At 40.8% G+C, this 17,354-nt stretch overlaps 1 long non-coding RNA gene across 1 annotated transcript; it reads left to right on the top strand.

The window, feature by feature from the left end:
* The first annotated feature begins 856 nt into the window (after positions 1-856).
* LOC138969283 (uncharacterized) lies at positions 857-8,294 on the top strand. Its single transcript, XR_011456412.1, has 2 exons — positions 857-2,367; positions 4,678-8,294. It is a non-coding gene; the product is annotated as an uncharacterized lncRNA (long non-coding RNA).
* The last annotated feature ends 9,060 nt before the right edge of the window (positions 8,295-17,354 follow it).

Genomic DNA, 17,354 nt, shown 5'->3' with positions numbered 1-17,354 from the left:
GAGACACAGCTATTAACTCCCAAAAGTTGCTTTATATATGACAAGTAAGACTGTCATTCTTACATTTTAGCAGTGTTCGCCCCGTCTTTCTAGCGTAAACAAAAAATAATAGCAAAATGTCAAAGTATGTGTGTGTTCCCTAATATGGACAACCTTTATTAAATAGAGGGGGGAAAAAAGAAAAAGACTGGTTTCTGTCATACATTAAGAGGCTTGCTGAAAATAACTAGCCATCAAGCTTTCACAAACATAATTATACCAAACAGTCTTTTTTTTACATGAAAGTTGATAATTTCATTTATTTTCCCTCTGTTTTAGATAAGTTTCTTTAGTTTTATGTTGTGCTTCAAATAATCTTCTCATCGAACCAAAACAAATACACCTAATGAATATTTGAATCAGTCTGACACGTACACTGTGTTGTATCCTTTTATTTTGGAATACAGTGGGCTTTTTGCAACGATTCGCGAAGACCTCTTTACAGGTCCATCTTAGGCGCCCAGGCTACTAACATGGACCAATTGTGAATTTTTCTGTATTTAAGTTTTGCGGAATGTTAATCAAAGCTAATTGACTCAAATTAGTTCTGACGTTTTACTAAAGAGAAAACAACTACCAAGCACAAAACGAAGTTTCTTCGCAAGAAAACAGTTATCAGCATGAAACCAAAAGTGGTCCATAGTAGGCAACCTTCCCCTAACAACATGCGAACGACCCCCCCCCCCCCCCCACGCCCCTTCCTAGTGATTTGACTCCTCTCTTTTCGTTATTATTGCGAAGGCGGTTGTGTGTATTATTGATCTTCTCTTTGCCAGCAATGTAAACCTGGTCTTGTATTCAAGTGTAATTGATTTTTTCGTTCAACGCAAGCTGTTAATTGATCGGCGAGATCTTGGTGTGTACAAATAGCAAAGTTAAACCAAAAACTCAACACACTCGCCTTCTTTCTTAGAACGACAGCTTTTCTGCACGAACAGAAAGTAGGCCTACACATTATTTCGCGACTCTGTGTCATTTGCATTTCGCCATTGTATCAGATAAGACGGGTCTGGTGAAAGGACGGTAGCACCTAGACACGTGTGCGACGAAAAGTGGTATACTGCTGAGAACCTGAATGTGTTGGATTTCAATGTCTTTGAATGTGAAAATACCACGACATTGGTAGAGAAGAGAAGTGACTGTACATTATGAAATGGGATATTGTCATTGCATTCTGCCTGGGCGTTGTTGCCTACTCTGTGATTTTCAAACATTACAATGACGAAATTCAAAATCTGCGAGTCGAGGTCGCTGAACTGAAGATCGCTATGCGCTACCTTGATGAGAAACACTCCAATGACATTCTTGACATTCGTGAGCCTGTCCAAAATGTCCAAGACTGATGGAAAGAACGAATTGAAGCCTTGAGATCTGTTGTTTTCTTCGAACTGCCTAACTAATTCCTTCATTGCAGACACAATTTGATGCATACGCTCACAAAGACCGCAACCCAGTTTTCGGTTCAAGGAAGACACTACGGCCTCCGAACAGCAGCTCAACTTACATTTCGACCTCTATAAAGCTTTTATTTTATTTTACATAGTCTACTGAGATAACGTTGTTCCTGAAACGTGTAGGCTACAGTATACAGCGAAGTGAACATGGCCTCGAACGAACAGCTTATGTTTGGCGCGTTTGCTGCTGTTGTCATCGCGTTTTTCGTCTATGAACAGCGTGTAGAAATCATGTACCTCAGAGACACAGTACGAAAGCTCGACGAAAAAGTCAGTGAGCTGCAGATTAGAAATGTTGGTCATGAAAACCAGCTGCAGCATCAACGCAAAGAAACCGAAACCGTAAAAAAAGCAGTGTCTGATGTGTCAGAGTGGAGAAAGAGACTGGACGACAACACGCAGCAAATCAGGGATCTGCAGACGACCGTTCACTCCCTCCGACAAGAGAAAGACCGGCTCAGTGCATTTAGAAAGTCAGTAGAAAATCTCGAATCTGAAACTCACACAGTGAAGAAATTAGTGGACGAACTCACTCTCAAACATAAAAAGCTAGACCTTGACCTGACTCACATCAGCCATGGCCTGAAGGATCACAAAGACAAAACGGCCAGCTTTGCGTCGCTCACTGTCACGGCCGACAAACTTGACCTCCGAACGGATTGGCTGCAACGGGAGATGAAAGACGTTGACAGCAAAGTAAGGCGTGTGACGTCAGAGTTCGAGCAACTAAAACAGAGCCTCAGTGACTTTAAAGACAAACTTCACCAACTGATTAACAGGAAAGGTTCTTTGTGGGACGTCTGGGACTCTTTTACAGGTTATCTGGGCTCGTTTTTCGGATCAGGGCGTCGTCGGCTGAATTAACATTAACAAGGTAAGCTTACTCAGAGCACACCGACCGAATCAGTAAAGACTACTTTGTAAGGCTCATGAGCTCTGAATGGGTGAGCTTTAAAAGTGAAGGTTGTATTTCTCACTCCGAAAATGACGATAATACCTTGCGTTTCCTGCATGCAGCATAGAATCTGAAACTGTAAAATACAGATAGTTCGACAAGCATACCCAAGTTTGTCAGAATGAGTTCAGCTAGCCCGTTTTGTCTTCGGAAACTGTGACACCTGGCAGTACACTCAAACTGATCTGCTGACAAGCTGGATTTCAGACTCAGGCACTGATGTAATTGAATACATTTTCGAAGTATGAGTACATATGACATAATTTTGAGCACATTTTCAGAGTCCTCATGACATATCTATCTATGTTTGGATTCAGGAATGATAAAGAATTCCATGCAAAGATTTTTTAACATTAGCAACTTTTATTATAATGAATGTTAATGAATTTAAATGAACAAAGTAATGTTTTAATTTCTAAGTTCAGTTTTGAACTGAAATACAATCTCATAGTAAGGACTGAGTCAAAGAATGTTTTACCAACGTTTCAATGAAACTGATTGAAAAATGAGTTCACCACAGTGCCGTCTCAATATTTTGTTATATACCGGATATGACGTCATCAACACATTAATAGACACAAATGGTGAAAAACACACGGATGCGGATATTATGTGGAAGAATGTCTATACATTGTATCATCATGTCTTTCAATAGCTGTATGTGTGTGTTATGTATAATGGGACCAACACCCTTGGCAACCCGCTATTCAAGCTAGTTATAATGGAAGGGCGCTGGTTCTGTGCGACGCTTAGTTTTCGAGATAGGTGTGACTGACGAAGAACAGGACGTCACATTCCAAATAAGCACGACTGTTGCAGGTCAGTCGAAGCCGCTGAGATTGCATTTCTTCGGGAGGTTTCCGCAAAAATAGATATTACACGATTTGCGCGAAACAGTTGAGAAGCAGACGATCTCTGAGATCTCTGTTCGTCTCGTGATAACGTTATTTTGTATGATAACGATTCACTTGCAAACTAAAGTAGGCTATACAATTTGGTGTATCAGTGGTAAATGTAAATAGAAATGTGTAATACAGACAAAGCGGGTGTTTGGGTGGCCACGTGATGTACACAAAGCAAAGTGCGGGACGGACTCTGCTCTGCTGTAACACTGGCAAGTTCAAAACACGAGAACAACGATTTCGTTATGCGGGCAGCCACGGGGGATGTATGTATTTTTCAAATGGTTGTAAAATAAGTCTTGTATTTATCACCGTACTCAGGCCCTGTTCTTTTTTTCGTCACACCTAAAACCGTTATTTCTTGTGAGCGACGCAGCATTATTATGTGTCTATTTATTGTACCCCATGATGAAAACCCACCACGGACGTATTAGGCAAAAAAGAAGTAAAGTGGAACCCCTTTTTTAAGACCCCCCCCCCCCCCCCAGATTGCAGATCCCCCACCTAATTTTTTTGACCATCTTGCTATTTCAAACTTTCTGTTTTCACCCCCTGCAAATGTTCCTCCTTTTTGAAAGTTTCATTTCCTCAGATCTTTTGAGGTCTTCCATTGTACAGGAGAAAGACACAAGACTGGGAAAAGTAGAACTATCAGAAATGGAGGGGTTTCTTACCAGGCAGGTGCTACTTTCACACACATCGCACCACAATGCTACAGCCTGTCAAACTCTGACCATCGTCAACCCACTGTGTGTTTTCTTGGTCTTCTCAACACCTTGCTTCATCTAAACACTATTTTCTAGGGCGTCGATTAAAAATTCCGTCCATATTATAAGTAGAGTTCATGACTATATGACACTAACACATACAAATCAAGGACTTTTCAATGGATAACAGGTGTATGAACTCTGCATCTGTGTCTCATCATCTCATTCACTTCTCACAGTCGTTCCTAGTAGTCCTCATTCTTAACGTCCGAACACCTTCCCATCCTCAGCCTGACAGGTAATACCCTGGCTCTCTGTTTCTCTCATTCCTTGTTATCTCTATCGTCTCTATCACCATCATCGTCGTCGTCTTCATCATCATCATCATCATCATCATCATCATCATCATCATCATCATCGTTGTCGTCGTCATCATCATCGTCGTCGTCGTCGTCGTCATCATCTAATCACTAACTCCTGCTACTTTTAAGTCGTACAGCTTCCACACAAGACCCAAAAGCTATTTTCCACCAAATGTTTTGGCCATGTTGATCTCTGAAGAACCCAATTTCTTGGTAGTTTGTTTGCTTCACTTAACTTGTTTTGACTCTCTGTTTCAGAAACAAGACTGAAGAAGGGAGCCCCACTGACGACTTACAAAACCATCAGGGAACCATCATTAACAAATTCAGGAGCGTCAATGACACCTGCATGCGATATTTTTTCTGTTTGGTTTTACTCTTACGCAAATACAAGCAACACCATCGTCACCGTTTCCAGCACTGCATAGCCAACTTTGCTGATCCGCACTGTTCAGCTTCTTCGCCACAAAAGAGTCGTCACTTTCCATTATGTGGCACAATCATTGACATTGTGACTTTCATATCAATTGCATGTCACCAGCATTGTTTTTATCATGCATTGTGACTTAGATCAAGGGCAAGTTACCAGCAAAGATGTTTTTACCATGCATTGTGACTTTCATAGCAAGGGCTAGTTACCAGCAATGTTTTTATCATGCATAGTGACTTAGATCAAGGGCAAGTTACCAGCAATGCTGTTGTCATCATGCATTGTGACTTTCATAGCAAGGGCAAGTTACCAGCAATGTTTTTATCATGCATTGTGACTTAGATCAAGGGCAAGTTATCAGCAATGCTGTTGTCATCATGCATTGTGACTTTCATAGCAAGGGCAAGTTACCAGCAATGTTTTTATCATGCATTGTGACTTAGATCAAGGGCAAGTTACCAGCAATGCTGTTGTCATCATGCATTGTGACTTTCATAGCAAGGGCAAGTTACCAGCAATGTTTTTATCATGCATTGTGACTTAGATCAAGGGCAAGTTACCAGCAATGATGTTGTCATCATCATCTTGTAGTACTAGCGATGTAATTGTGACTTTTATATCAAGTTTATGTTACCAGCAATGTCCTCATCATCTTGCAGTACCAGCAATGGCATTGTGACTTTCATATCAGGGGCATGTTACCAGCAATGCTGTTGTCATCATCTTGTAGTGCCAGCAATGGCATTGTGACTTTCATACCGGGGGCATGTTACCAGTAACGTCGTTGTCATCATGTAGTACCAGTAATGGCGTTGTGATTTTCATAATCAACCAATAGAGCCAGTAATTCTTTCTTTCTTTATTTGGTGTTTAACGTCGTTTTCAACCACGAAGGTTATATCGCGACGAAGAGCCAGTAATGGCATTATGACTTCCGTATCAAGGGCATGTAACCAGCAATGTCGTTGTCATCATCATCTTGTAGTACCAGTATTGACATTCTGACTTTGATACCAATGACATTTAAGACTTTCTCACTCAATAGAAAATCGCCCATTTTTTTAAACTCACAGGTTGAAAAAATTTCCTTAATTTCACAATTTCTTCAGTTTTCGAGCTACCCTTTTCAGTTTGGGTTGTTGTTTAATTTAAAACGTTCACTACATAATATTACTACAGAAGGATGGGCGTACTAGCAGAAACAATGACAATCGGGTTTTTTCATCCTGATGGTAACGTCCTGTTCGTGTAAGCGAATATGATGGGAGAACAGCAACCTTCTATTTAGACACATACTGAAAATCAACAGCCTGGCTGCTTTTCTGTGCAGATAGGATGGAATAAAAAAAAATACCACTCAAATTAAGATAGGTTTTATTGGGTAAACGATAATTTAGCATAACCAAAAAATTAAATGACATTAAAAAAAATTCCCACTGTTTAGTTTAGTTTAGTTGATTTGTGGTGTGTCGAAGTTTAAGGCTGATGTTATCCCATGTAAAAGCCTGGCCACGTCTGCGACGGTGTACATGGTTGTTTACACGAGAAGGAAGATTACTCTGCCTCTAAACTTTATCATGCATCTTAGTCTTCTTCTTTAGTGTGTGTGTGCGTGCGTGTGTGTGTGTGTGAAGTTAAATTAATTGGGCTTAAAATGGTAGTGCAGTGGATTGAAACAATGCTGCTGTTGTTTTTTGTCGCTGCCGTTGGTGGTGGTCGTGAAGGTGGTGGTTTAAGATGCGATGCGGCGAATAAATTCCATTCCTTTTTAAGACTTTGTTACATTTAGTGAAGTTTTGACTAAATGTTTTAACATAGAGGGGGCATCGAGACGAGGGTCGTGGTGTGTGTGTGTGTGTGTGTGTGTGTGTGTGTGTGTGTGTGTGTGTGTGTGTGTAGAGCGATTGAGAGTAAACTACTGGACCGATCTTTATGAAATTTTACATGAGAGTTCCTGGGTATGATATCCCCAGACGTTTTTTTCATTTTTTCCATAAATGTCTTTGATGACGTCATATCCGGCTTTTTGTAAAAGTTGAGACGGCACTGTCACACCCTCAATTTTCAATCAAATTGATTGAAATTTTGGCCAAGCAATCTTCGACGAAGGCCGGACTTCGGTATTGCATTTCAGCATGGAGGCTTACAAATTAATTTATGACTTTGGTCATTAAAAATCTGAAAATTGTAAAAAAAAATATGTTTTTATAAAACGATCCAAAATTACTTTTATTTTATTCTTCATCATGTTCTGATTCCAAAAACATGTAAATATGTTATATTCGGATTAAAAACAGAAAATTAAAAATATAAAAATTATGATTAAAATTAAATTTCCGAAATCGTTTTAAAAACAATTTCAGCTTATTCCTTGTCGGTTCCTGATTAAAAAAACATATAGATATGATATGTTTGGATTAAAAACACGCTCAGAAAGTTAAAACGAAGAGAGGTACAGTAAAGCGTGCTATGAAGCACAGCGCAACCGCTACCGCGCCAAACAGGCTCGTCACTTTCACTGCCTTTTGCACTAGCGGCGGACTACGTTCAGTTTCATTCTGTGAGTTCCACAGCTTGACTAAATGTAGTAATTTCGCCTTACGCGACTTGTTCAATATATGTTTTGATTAACACTGCTGGTTTTCGTACGATCACTACTTCCTATAATTATATCTTGACGTTCTCTTAGTCACGTGATCCTTTTTGTGAATGTTGTATAACTTGACGGATATCTTCTTCTTCTCCTTCTTCGTTCATGGGCTGAAACTCCCACGTTCACTCGTGTTTTTGCATGAGGTGGTTTTTACGTGTATGACCGTTTTCTTGACGGATATGACATCTTTATCTCTGCACTGGTAACAGATGTTTTGCTTTGTTCACAAAACCTGTCTATTTGTCAGGATGGTGTTAAAGGTACCAAACAGTTACCTTCCCGTGTAGTGTGTTTAATAGGTCAACACAGGTCCGTCCAGTCGTTTGTCAGCATTTACACCCATAACAAATATCCGAAACGAAGACCTACAACAAATGTTCATTACAAAGACTCATAACAAAGACACACAACAAAGGTTCATAGGTCCGTCCAGTCGTTTGTCAGCATGTACATTGTTATGGACTGGGTGGCCGAGTGGTAATGCACTTGCGCTCGGAAGCGAGACTGACCTAAACAAATCTCGGGAAAAAATATAATAATACGTACCTCTCTTTCTTATAATTATATATGTATTTAAACATAGGTGCCATTGTATCATGAATCAGTGTGTCAGATTTAAATACGTTCTGTTTTCCAATTGCTTAAAATGACGTTTGTATTTTATTGGTGACTGGTATTACTTTCATTATTGTTTTGTGAGTGTGTTTTTCAGTGCAGTATGTCACGCGTGGCTCACTATGTGGAGCAGTTGTATATTGCTTGGCAATAAAACGTTTTTACGAGATGACTAAATACGTGTGCAAAACAGCATGTGTTAAGCAAGAGATGATAGAGAGTGAGAGAGAAAGAGAGAGAGACTGAGAGAGAGAGTGAGAAAAAAAGAGAGAGAGAGTGTGTGTGTGTGTTTGCGCGGGTGTGCATATTTGCGTGCGTGTGTGTGTGTGTCACGTGTGTGTGTGTGTGTGTCAGTGTGTGCGTGCGTGTGCGCGCGCGCGCGCGTGTGTGTGTGTGTGTGTGTGTACCACCTTTAGTCTGTCTTTGGCTGCCATGGCTACAATGCTAGGTTTAGTATCAATCCCAAAACCGTCCTTTCGCCTCGATGTTAGAAACCACCAACGCAATACATCAGTTTTAGTCGGTTGACATCATAGTTATGGGGCTGGCTAAATTTGACCGTAAATGGTCCCAAGAGTTAGGAATGCCGTAGGGATATAAGAAGAATGAAATAACTCAATATGTGGTTTGTGCAAAAGTAGATCAGTATTTTTATTCGTGGGATGCTGTTGTTTTTTTTGTAACATAATGGTGCTCATGCCATAAATGAATAGATGTATGCGCCGCGGATTTGAATAGTGGGGGGGTGGGGGGTGTCGGTGCGTGTGTGTGCTAGCGTGCGCGTATGTATTTGTGTGTGTGTGTGTGTGTGTGTGTAAGAGAGAGAGACACACACACACAGACAGAGACAGAAACAGACTGAAAGATAAAGCAAGAGAGAAAGAGTCAGAAGCAGACAGACAGAGACAAAGAGCCAAAATGGCTCCTGCGATGTTTATTCAACGGCCAAGATCCAGTGGGGAACCAGAATGCGCGACAACAACAAATCGACAACAGATCAAGTAAACAATTCTATTAAAAAAAAATAATAATAAAAAAAAATAAAAAAAAATAAACACAAAACATCGTGGTCAGGACTGCTTGTTTGTTTTTGCTTAACGCCCAGCCGACCACGAAGGGCCATATTGTAAGACGCCAGGCCACTAGATTGCCAATTTTAAAGTCTTAGCTGCCGGGGTTCGAACCCACGACCTCCCGATCACGGGGCGGACGCCTTACCACTAGGCTAACCGTGCCGGTCTGCTACTAGATAGGAGTTTTGCAACCACATATTTTGCAGGCTAGCTGCCGTCAGCAGAGGGAAAGTGTGTACAAGCGGTCTTTTCTTGCCTTGATGTTTTCACACGTCAGCTGTCATCATCTCCCGCCTGTGTCATTACTAACCGCTCCCTCGGGGACCAGTCCGTTTTTACTCACAAGGTCACTGAGTCAGACTGAGTCTTGGCCAGCCTCAAAGCAATGTTTGGGGCGGGTTGATTCTGTGCCTTGTTTAAAGAAGTTGTGTTGTGCTGTTGACCTAACCCCCCCTACCCCCCCCCCCCCCCTTCGTCATATCAGCAGTAGAAATTCACTTGTGCTACCACCAGGCTGTGCATGTATCGGTATTGTATGTCATTAAGCAAGAACGAGAATTATCATCACTACGTCATGTCACCAATCCCCCGTGCCGGCTGTGCCGTAGCCGACTATGAATATCCCACACTGTAGAGCAACCAGGCATTAATCACCATGACATTGCCGGTAAAGCAAAAACAAGGCAGACGCGGAACAAATTAACTCTGTCCTACCCTGTATGTTCCCCTTCTTCCACACCTTCACCATTATTTTTTTCTCGGAAAAATGTAAACACACAATAACTTGCCGGGTATATATAAGCTTACTATAGTTATCGGGCCTGAGGCTGAGCTTCCACCAACGCGGATTATCACGCGACTTGGCGATGCTGGTCTATTCTGCGAGTCGGCCAGTATGTGAATCGTCGTTGGGGCAAGAAAGGAGGGACATTAATTAGGGGCCTAAGTCATTCCCGATAAACCATGTATTGTTCAAGTGTCTAAACACTTCATATCCTTACAGAATTTACAAAATAATATAAGCTATTAACGATATGAGTGTTTTTTAAATTTAATTTAATTTAATTTCTATTTCTATCAGTTTCTGTCTATGCTGACTATGCTCTGCCCGTCATATATCATTGCATGCTTTATCGTTCGATCGGCTCAGTCACCACTTGTTAAACCGAACTTCCACAACTGAAAACATTATTTCATAATTATACACAACAACCGTTTTATCTATCATGCTTGTGATTTGCTGGACGTTAGGTAGCAATACTCAACCTTTATTGAGAATAATACAAATGGCGCCACACCAAGTGACGTATGGCATGGTTTTGGATGACCAAGACGTGCTGTTGCCTAGCAAGAGCTGAAGGGCGGTAATTTCAGAACAGGCGGATGATCTCCCTTCCTGGTTCATTTCCGCGTCCGACATTCATGCCATTCCGATAATGTATCGTTATGAAAAGTACCGTAAGCTCTCTTCTCTCCTCTCTTACCATCTCACCACACTCACCAAACACACGCGCACACACTCGTGCAAACATATGTCTTCAAGCAGTCATGCCAGAAGTACACTGTGTATTACAATGATAACATCAGTTTCACAGAGTCTACCGACGTATAGGCCTAGATATCACCTTTGATCCTAAGTGCCGTCACAAGGCACACTTTCAACCAACTTTTCCCCAACTTTTGTCGGTTTGAAATCGCTCCCGAGTCGTCGAGGCCAAGTCGGGAAAAAATCTGCCATGTGAACGGCCCTGACGATTTAGATTCGATTTATGCCAGATTAAGCACTGAAGCAGCGACTCGAACACTCTGCACTCAGTTGAGCGCTGCTCGACTTGGCCGACATTTTGCGCAGACTTTCCTTATCGCGATTATTGATTGGCTAGCTCTAACCGCTGAGTTATATCATCATCTATCCGAAACTGCTCTTCCCGCACTAGGAGGTAGCTCCGATACTGCTGAACCGGCCGAGAATCGCTGTTTAAAACTAGTTTGAGCGTCTGTACTGTTCACATGGACTGACAAAATTAAAAGCACAGTAAGCCTCCCGTAAACCATCACTGATACGGTCAGGCTTTTACACACAGTACAAACACCCTTTCATTTAAACACTCACCGATTGAGAACATCCAAGGTGCCTTCCGTAAAGAGCGAACAATTTTCAAAGAATTTATTTTTGCGTGGTTTACCTTACCCCTGAGCCATCGTGAACCCGTGTGATCCAGTTTCCCTTTTTCACAATGTAGTTGTCAGTTAGTCATTTAAATGCGACTCGATGTGAGCTTATCTACAATAGCACGTTTTTATGCACGAAACAAACGGTTGTGGTTCACAAGAACTCTAGCGATGGCTTTTGACTGTTGAGAGGAACGGCGATATGCATAAACCGTCGTCTGCTACGACCCTTGCGTGACCCTGCTTCCGGGCTTTTCTTTTTTCAAACTTTCACAACTTCGAATTGTACTGATCTTGTCTTGATGAAAAAAGAATTCTTTTATGATTAAAGAATGTTTGTGTAACAAGCTGTCAATTTATTATTTAGATTTTAAAAGTTAGGTCTAGCGCAAAAACGCACCACGGTCCAAAAACATTTTGATAATCATCGATCCACGGCTATCGCCAGTTTACATCGATAGAATGAGACCCGAAGGGAAGTAACTCATTTTTGACCTGAGTTCAGGATGGGTCCAAAAAGTGTTCGAGACAATCTGCAAAATTGATTCTTTAAAAATTGCTCGCTCTTTACGTAGGGCACCTAGGATGTTCCCGTTTGGTGAGCGTTCAAATGGAAGGGTGTTTGTACTGTGTGTAAAAGCCTGACAGTATCTGTGATGGTTTACAGGAGGCTTACTGTCCGGGCGTGATTTCCGGTATTGAATATTCATAACAGCCGTCCAGCACCAAAACGAGGCGCCATTGTTGTAGAGGAGCAAGTCCACGAAAATAAATTCTTCGAAAATTTCTCACGCTCGACAGAAAGCAGCCAGGATGTTCCCGTTCGGTGAGCGTTCAAATGGAAGTATGCTTGTACTGTATGTTGACGCTCGGGGAGCTCTGTGATGGTTTACGGGAGGCTTACTCTGCCTTTAATGTTGTGTGCCCATGATACTTTGGCGGATTTTTTTAATAAAACTTTTTTTCAAAAATTAAACGTACAATATGGTTCTGGCAACATGCAGTTCAGTTAGACGTTAAACCAACAGTTTCACAATTAATTTTTTGTTTAAATCTGAACACCTAAAAGCAATCAATCCAACATGTCGGCATTGACAGATTTTTTTTTCGCTGACCGCGACAACGACTGAAATGATATAACAGACCTCCGAAACAACGGTTCTCAACCCGTTTGGAAAACATGGTCAGCAGAACCCATGCACATGCATAAGCTGCCCAGGCTTTGTCTTTCAGCTTTCTCCGTGATTTTCCGTAACGACAACAATCTGTCATCTTCGCCTATCTCTTTTTCTCGTTATGTCGGATACGCAACCAACGCTCCAGCTCTGCATACTGACGAGCACTGATGAATAATCATGGACATGTGCGGGCCTGGTGAGGGCGCATAACTGAACAGCGCTGGGGTTGCAAGGTTCACCAGGGGGTTATAACATGGTTGCTGACTGGCATTACTGAGATCGAGAGAGATTCAGCGGCCACCCACCGGTTGTCTGTTATAGTCCTACATTTAGTCTGTTTGTAAGCTTTGAGATTTGGGATCATGGTTTTACTAGTTCCATGGTAATGAACGATTTGGATGTGTACGTGTTTGTGTCAGAAACAGTGTATACACATATTTTGTGACGAGAATAGTGTAGTGTTTACCTAAGACAGTTTGTCTTGAACTGAAATTGTATCGTTTGTGTTCAAATGGGATTTTGTGGATAGATCAAGTCAATTTTAGTTTTGGACGTTTGAGAGATTCTGTTTTCTAACGTCTGCTGGTATTTTGGAAGATGCCATGTCTATTATTTGGGATCCTAGATGATTTTAAACTTATTCAGTGCTTTGTCATCTGCTGGGTGCTTTAGGATTGACTGTTTGTGGCCTACTGGTATACTGAAAGATGTACTGCACATCTTCCTTTTAATTTGTATGTTTTTTTAGTTGTTTTTTTTAATAATCTGTAATGGTTCGTTGATGTTGTCTGCTAACTTACATTTCTTGGTGTTATTTTTCTGTGGGTTTTTTAATGGCAAGTTGTAATCCAAAAACAGATAGACTGTTAACGTTCCAAAATTCATATTAAAAAAACATGAAAGGTATGTTATCGGAATGTTTCATTTGTGACAAACAAAACGTTACAATCACTGCAGGTTTTTTGATCAAGCGGTTGATAACGACCCAATCATTGGAACTGAGACGCTTGCGTCTTCCCATCCAACATTTTATCGGCTGAATTAAATTCATTATCTGTATCACGTGAAGGTATGTTATCGGAACGTTTCATCTGTGACAAACAAAACGTTACATTCACTGCATGGTTTTTTTTATCAAGCGGTTGATAACTTAACGACCCAATCATTGGAACTGAGACGCTTATTGCGTCTTCCCATCCAACATTTTATCGGCTGAATTAAATTCATTATCTGTATCACATGAAGGTATGTTATCGGAACGTTTCATCTGTAGCAAACAAAACGTTACATTCACTGCAGGTTTTTTGATCAAGCGGTTGATAAAGACCCAATCATTGGAACTGAGACGCTTATTGCGTCTTCCCATCCAACATTTTCATCAGCTGAATTAAATTCATTATCTGTATCACATGAAGGTATGTTATCGGAACGTTTCATCTGTAACAAACAAAACGTTACATTCACTGCAGGTTTTTTGATCAAGCGGTTGATAACGACCCAATCATTGGCGTTGAGACGCTTGCGTCTTCCCATCCAACATTTTCATCAGCTAAATTAAATTCATTATCTGTATCACGTGATAAATGTTTGTCTGTCTATCCACTTAAAATACCGCTGGGTCGAAGTACAGTGAATGTAACGTTTTTAAATTAAAAATGTCAATAGCATACCATTCTTTGTTTCTTTTGGGTATAATTGAAAGTTGTGTTTGATACATTTTACACTGACACTATTTGTGATTGGCTTTCCTCTTCTATTTTCGGGTTTACTTTACCCCTTTTACTTTTTCTTACTATGATTCCACCAAGTTTTCCTTTGGTTTCATTCTATTTGTATTATTTCCCCCCCCCCCCTCCCTCTTCGATCCTTACCGGGCCCCAACTCCTCCCCCAACCCTCGCCCACAACTACTCATCCTGTAAGCCGCACCTTCATGCACAGTAGTGTCTGCCCGGCCGTGAGTTAATTAGCTAATTACATGCACGATCTCACTTCGTGCCGACTTTGAGTGCACCTTTTACCGTCCACGTGTTGATTACAATCAACCCAAAGGGTATAGCTGTGAGCCTTTTACCTCTTTTTGTCTCTAAAAGAGAAGACACACTGTTGAAGGGGGTAGGGGTGCTTTGGGGTGGGGAGGGGAGGCGGTGTGTGTGTTGTGTCTGTGTGTGTGTGTGTGTGTTTGTGTGTGTTTCTGTGTGCGTGAGAGAGAGAGAGAGAGAGTGTGTGTGTGTGTGTGTGTGTGTGTGTGTGTGTGTGTGTGTGTGTGTGTGTGTGTGTGGGTGTGGGGGTGTGGGTGTGTGTGTGTGTGTGTGAATAGAATAGAATAATCTTTTATTGCCACGAAACCTTAAGGCTTATACGACACAAACCAAACAACAAATAAAGAAGAATCATTCTTTTTTATTCAGAAAACAATCATGTACATATTCACATGATAAACAGTTACGCTCAGAGATAGACATTATTGAGAAACCAAAGTGGCTTGATTAGGAAACACAAGATGCTGTAAACCAAAGGGACTGTTTGAAAGCAAATTTGGTAAATGTGTGATTGTGTGTGTGTGTGTGTGTGTGTGTGTGTGTGTGTGTGTGTGTGTGTGTGTGGGTGTGTGTGTGGGTGTGTGTGTGATTACGTACGTTCGTGCGTGCGTGTGTCTATCTATGTATGCGCGTCTCCATGTGTGTGTGTGTGTTTGTGAGTGTGTATGTGTGTGTGTTTGTGTTTGAGTGTGTGTGTGTGTGTGTGCGTGCGTGCGTGTGTATGTGTGTGTGTGCGTGTGTATGTGTGTGTGTGTGTGTATGTGTGAATGTGTGTGCGTGTGTATGTGTGTGTGTGTGTGTGTGTGTGTGTGTGTGCGTGTGTATGTGTGTGTGTCTGTGTGTGTGTGTGTGGGAGGGGTTGGGGGTGGATGGGGGAGACTTAGAAAGAGATAGATACTGTGACGATGAGAAAGATAGACGAACAGGCTGATAGATCTATAGACAAGACAGACCGACGGAATCATCAAAACAGCCAGCCACGACAACGACAACAACCTTAAGAAATCGACAAGCTCAAGAAGTACAATCAAAAATAAAAGAAATTATTTCTAAAAGGTATGCTGAAAAAGCATGAGCAGAGTTAAAGCAGACTTGAAAGACAAGAGAACACAGTTGTTGAATAAATGCAATAAGTCGGAAAACCAATATTTCGGACAATTTAATCCAATCCCATTCATTTCGATACATTGTACCATATTTAGTAAAACAACATCAAACAGATGGAGTTTTATTTCTGTAGATTTGTGTAACAAACAAGACGGAAAAGCTACGGCGCAAATACACTGTCGTTCGCACAATGTTTCCGAGGCATTAATTGGATGTCGTGACAGAGTTCGCATTTAGTTAAGTAAGCAACAGCTTGACCTTACAACCATGACTAATTAATCACTGTCCGGCAAGGTCATACAAAACCTGCTTATCATTTTCATACTATTCATATTCACGACCGATGGGCCTTTTCTAGGTTGGTCAGCACGACAAAATCACGAATGCAAGATTTAAATACATTGTTATGAAAACGTATGAGCAAGATGTGCTATACTTTAAGCAAGAGCATTTTTTTCTCTCTCTTTCTGGTATATATATGTATTCTTTATGTCCCTTTCATTTTTACATTTAGTCAAGTTTTGACTAAATGTTTTAACATAGAGGGGGAATCGAGACGAGGGTCGTGGTGTGTGTGTGTGTGTGTGTGTGTGTGTGTGTGTGTGTGTGTGTGTGTGTGTGTGTGTGTGTGTGTGTGTCTGTCTGTGCGTGTGTGTGTGTGTAGAGCGATTCAGACCAAAATACTGGACCGATCTTTATCAAATAGTACATGAGAGTTCCTGGGAATGATATCCCCGGACCTTTTTTTCATTTTTTCGATAAATACTTTTGATGACGTCATATCCGGCTTTTTGTAAAAGTTGAGGCAGCACTGTCACACCCTCATTTTTCAATCAAATTGATTAAAAATCTGAAAATTGTAAAAAAAAAAAAAATATATAAAACGATCCAAATTTACGTTCATCATATTCTTCATCATTTTCTGATTCCAAAAACATATAAATATGTTATATTCGGATTAAAAACAAGCTCTGAAAATTAAAAATATAAAAATTATGATAAAATTAAATTTCTGAAATCGATTTAAAAACAATTTCATCTTATTCCTTGATCGGCTCCTGATTCCAAAAATATATAGATATGATATGTTTGGATTAAAAACACGCTCAGAAAGTTAAAACGATGAGAGGTACAGAAAAGCGTGCTATGCAGCACAGCAAAACCGCTACCGCGCCAAACAGGCTCGTCACTTTCACTGCCTTTTGCACAAGCGGCGGACTACGTTCAATTTCATTCTGTGAGTTCCACAGCTTGACTAAATGTAGTAATTTCGCCTTACGCGACTTGTTTTCTTTGTCTTTACCACGGAGACTACAGATAACTGTGTGAACTGTCACTGAGAAAGGACATACACTTTTATCGGTCCCGCATAGCCATATCGGTTTAAGGGACGTTACAAAAAAACACCACACGTACCAACCAACCATGCATTCTTCGTCTTACCTTTAATTGTTTCTGTCTTCGCATGATTCTTTTTAGATTTGTAATTTGCCTCGTCGAACCAGCGAGGAATTCAGAACTCAGAACTCAAAATATCTTCATTGGAACCAGCAAGGAGGACTCGAACGAAGAACTGAACGATCGAAGCGGGAAAATGTCTGCAAATTTTTTTTAAAGAGTAACTTTTCTTGAGGTTATTAACTGTGCATTATCACAGTATTAAAGA

Source organism: Littorina saxatilis, linkage group LG1, assembly GCF_037325665.1.
Source record: "Littorina saxatilis isolate snail1 linkage group LG1, US_GU_Lsax_2.0, whole genome shotgun sequence".
In the NCBI taxonomy this organism is placed as follows: Eukaryota; Metazoa; Mollusca; class Gastropoda; order Littorinimorpha; family Littorinidae; genus Littorina; species Littorina saxatilis.
The sequence above is the reverse complement of the archived record's forward strand: the minus strand, read 5'-3'. Positions and strand labels throughout refer to the sequence as shown.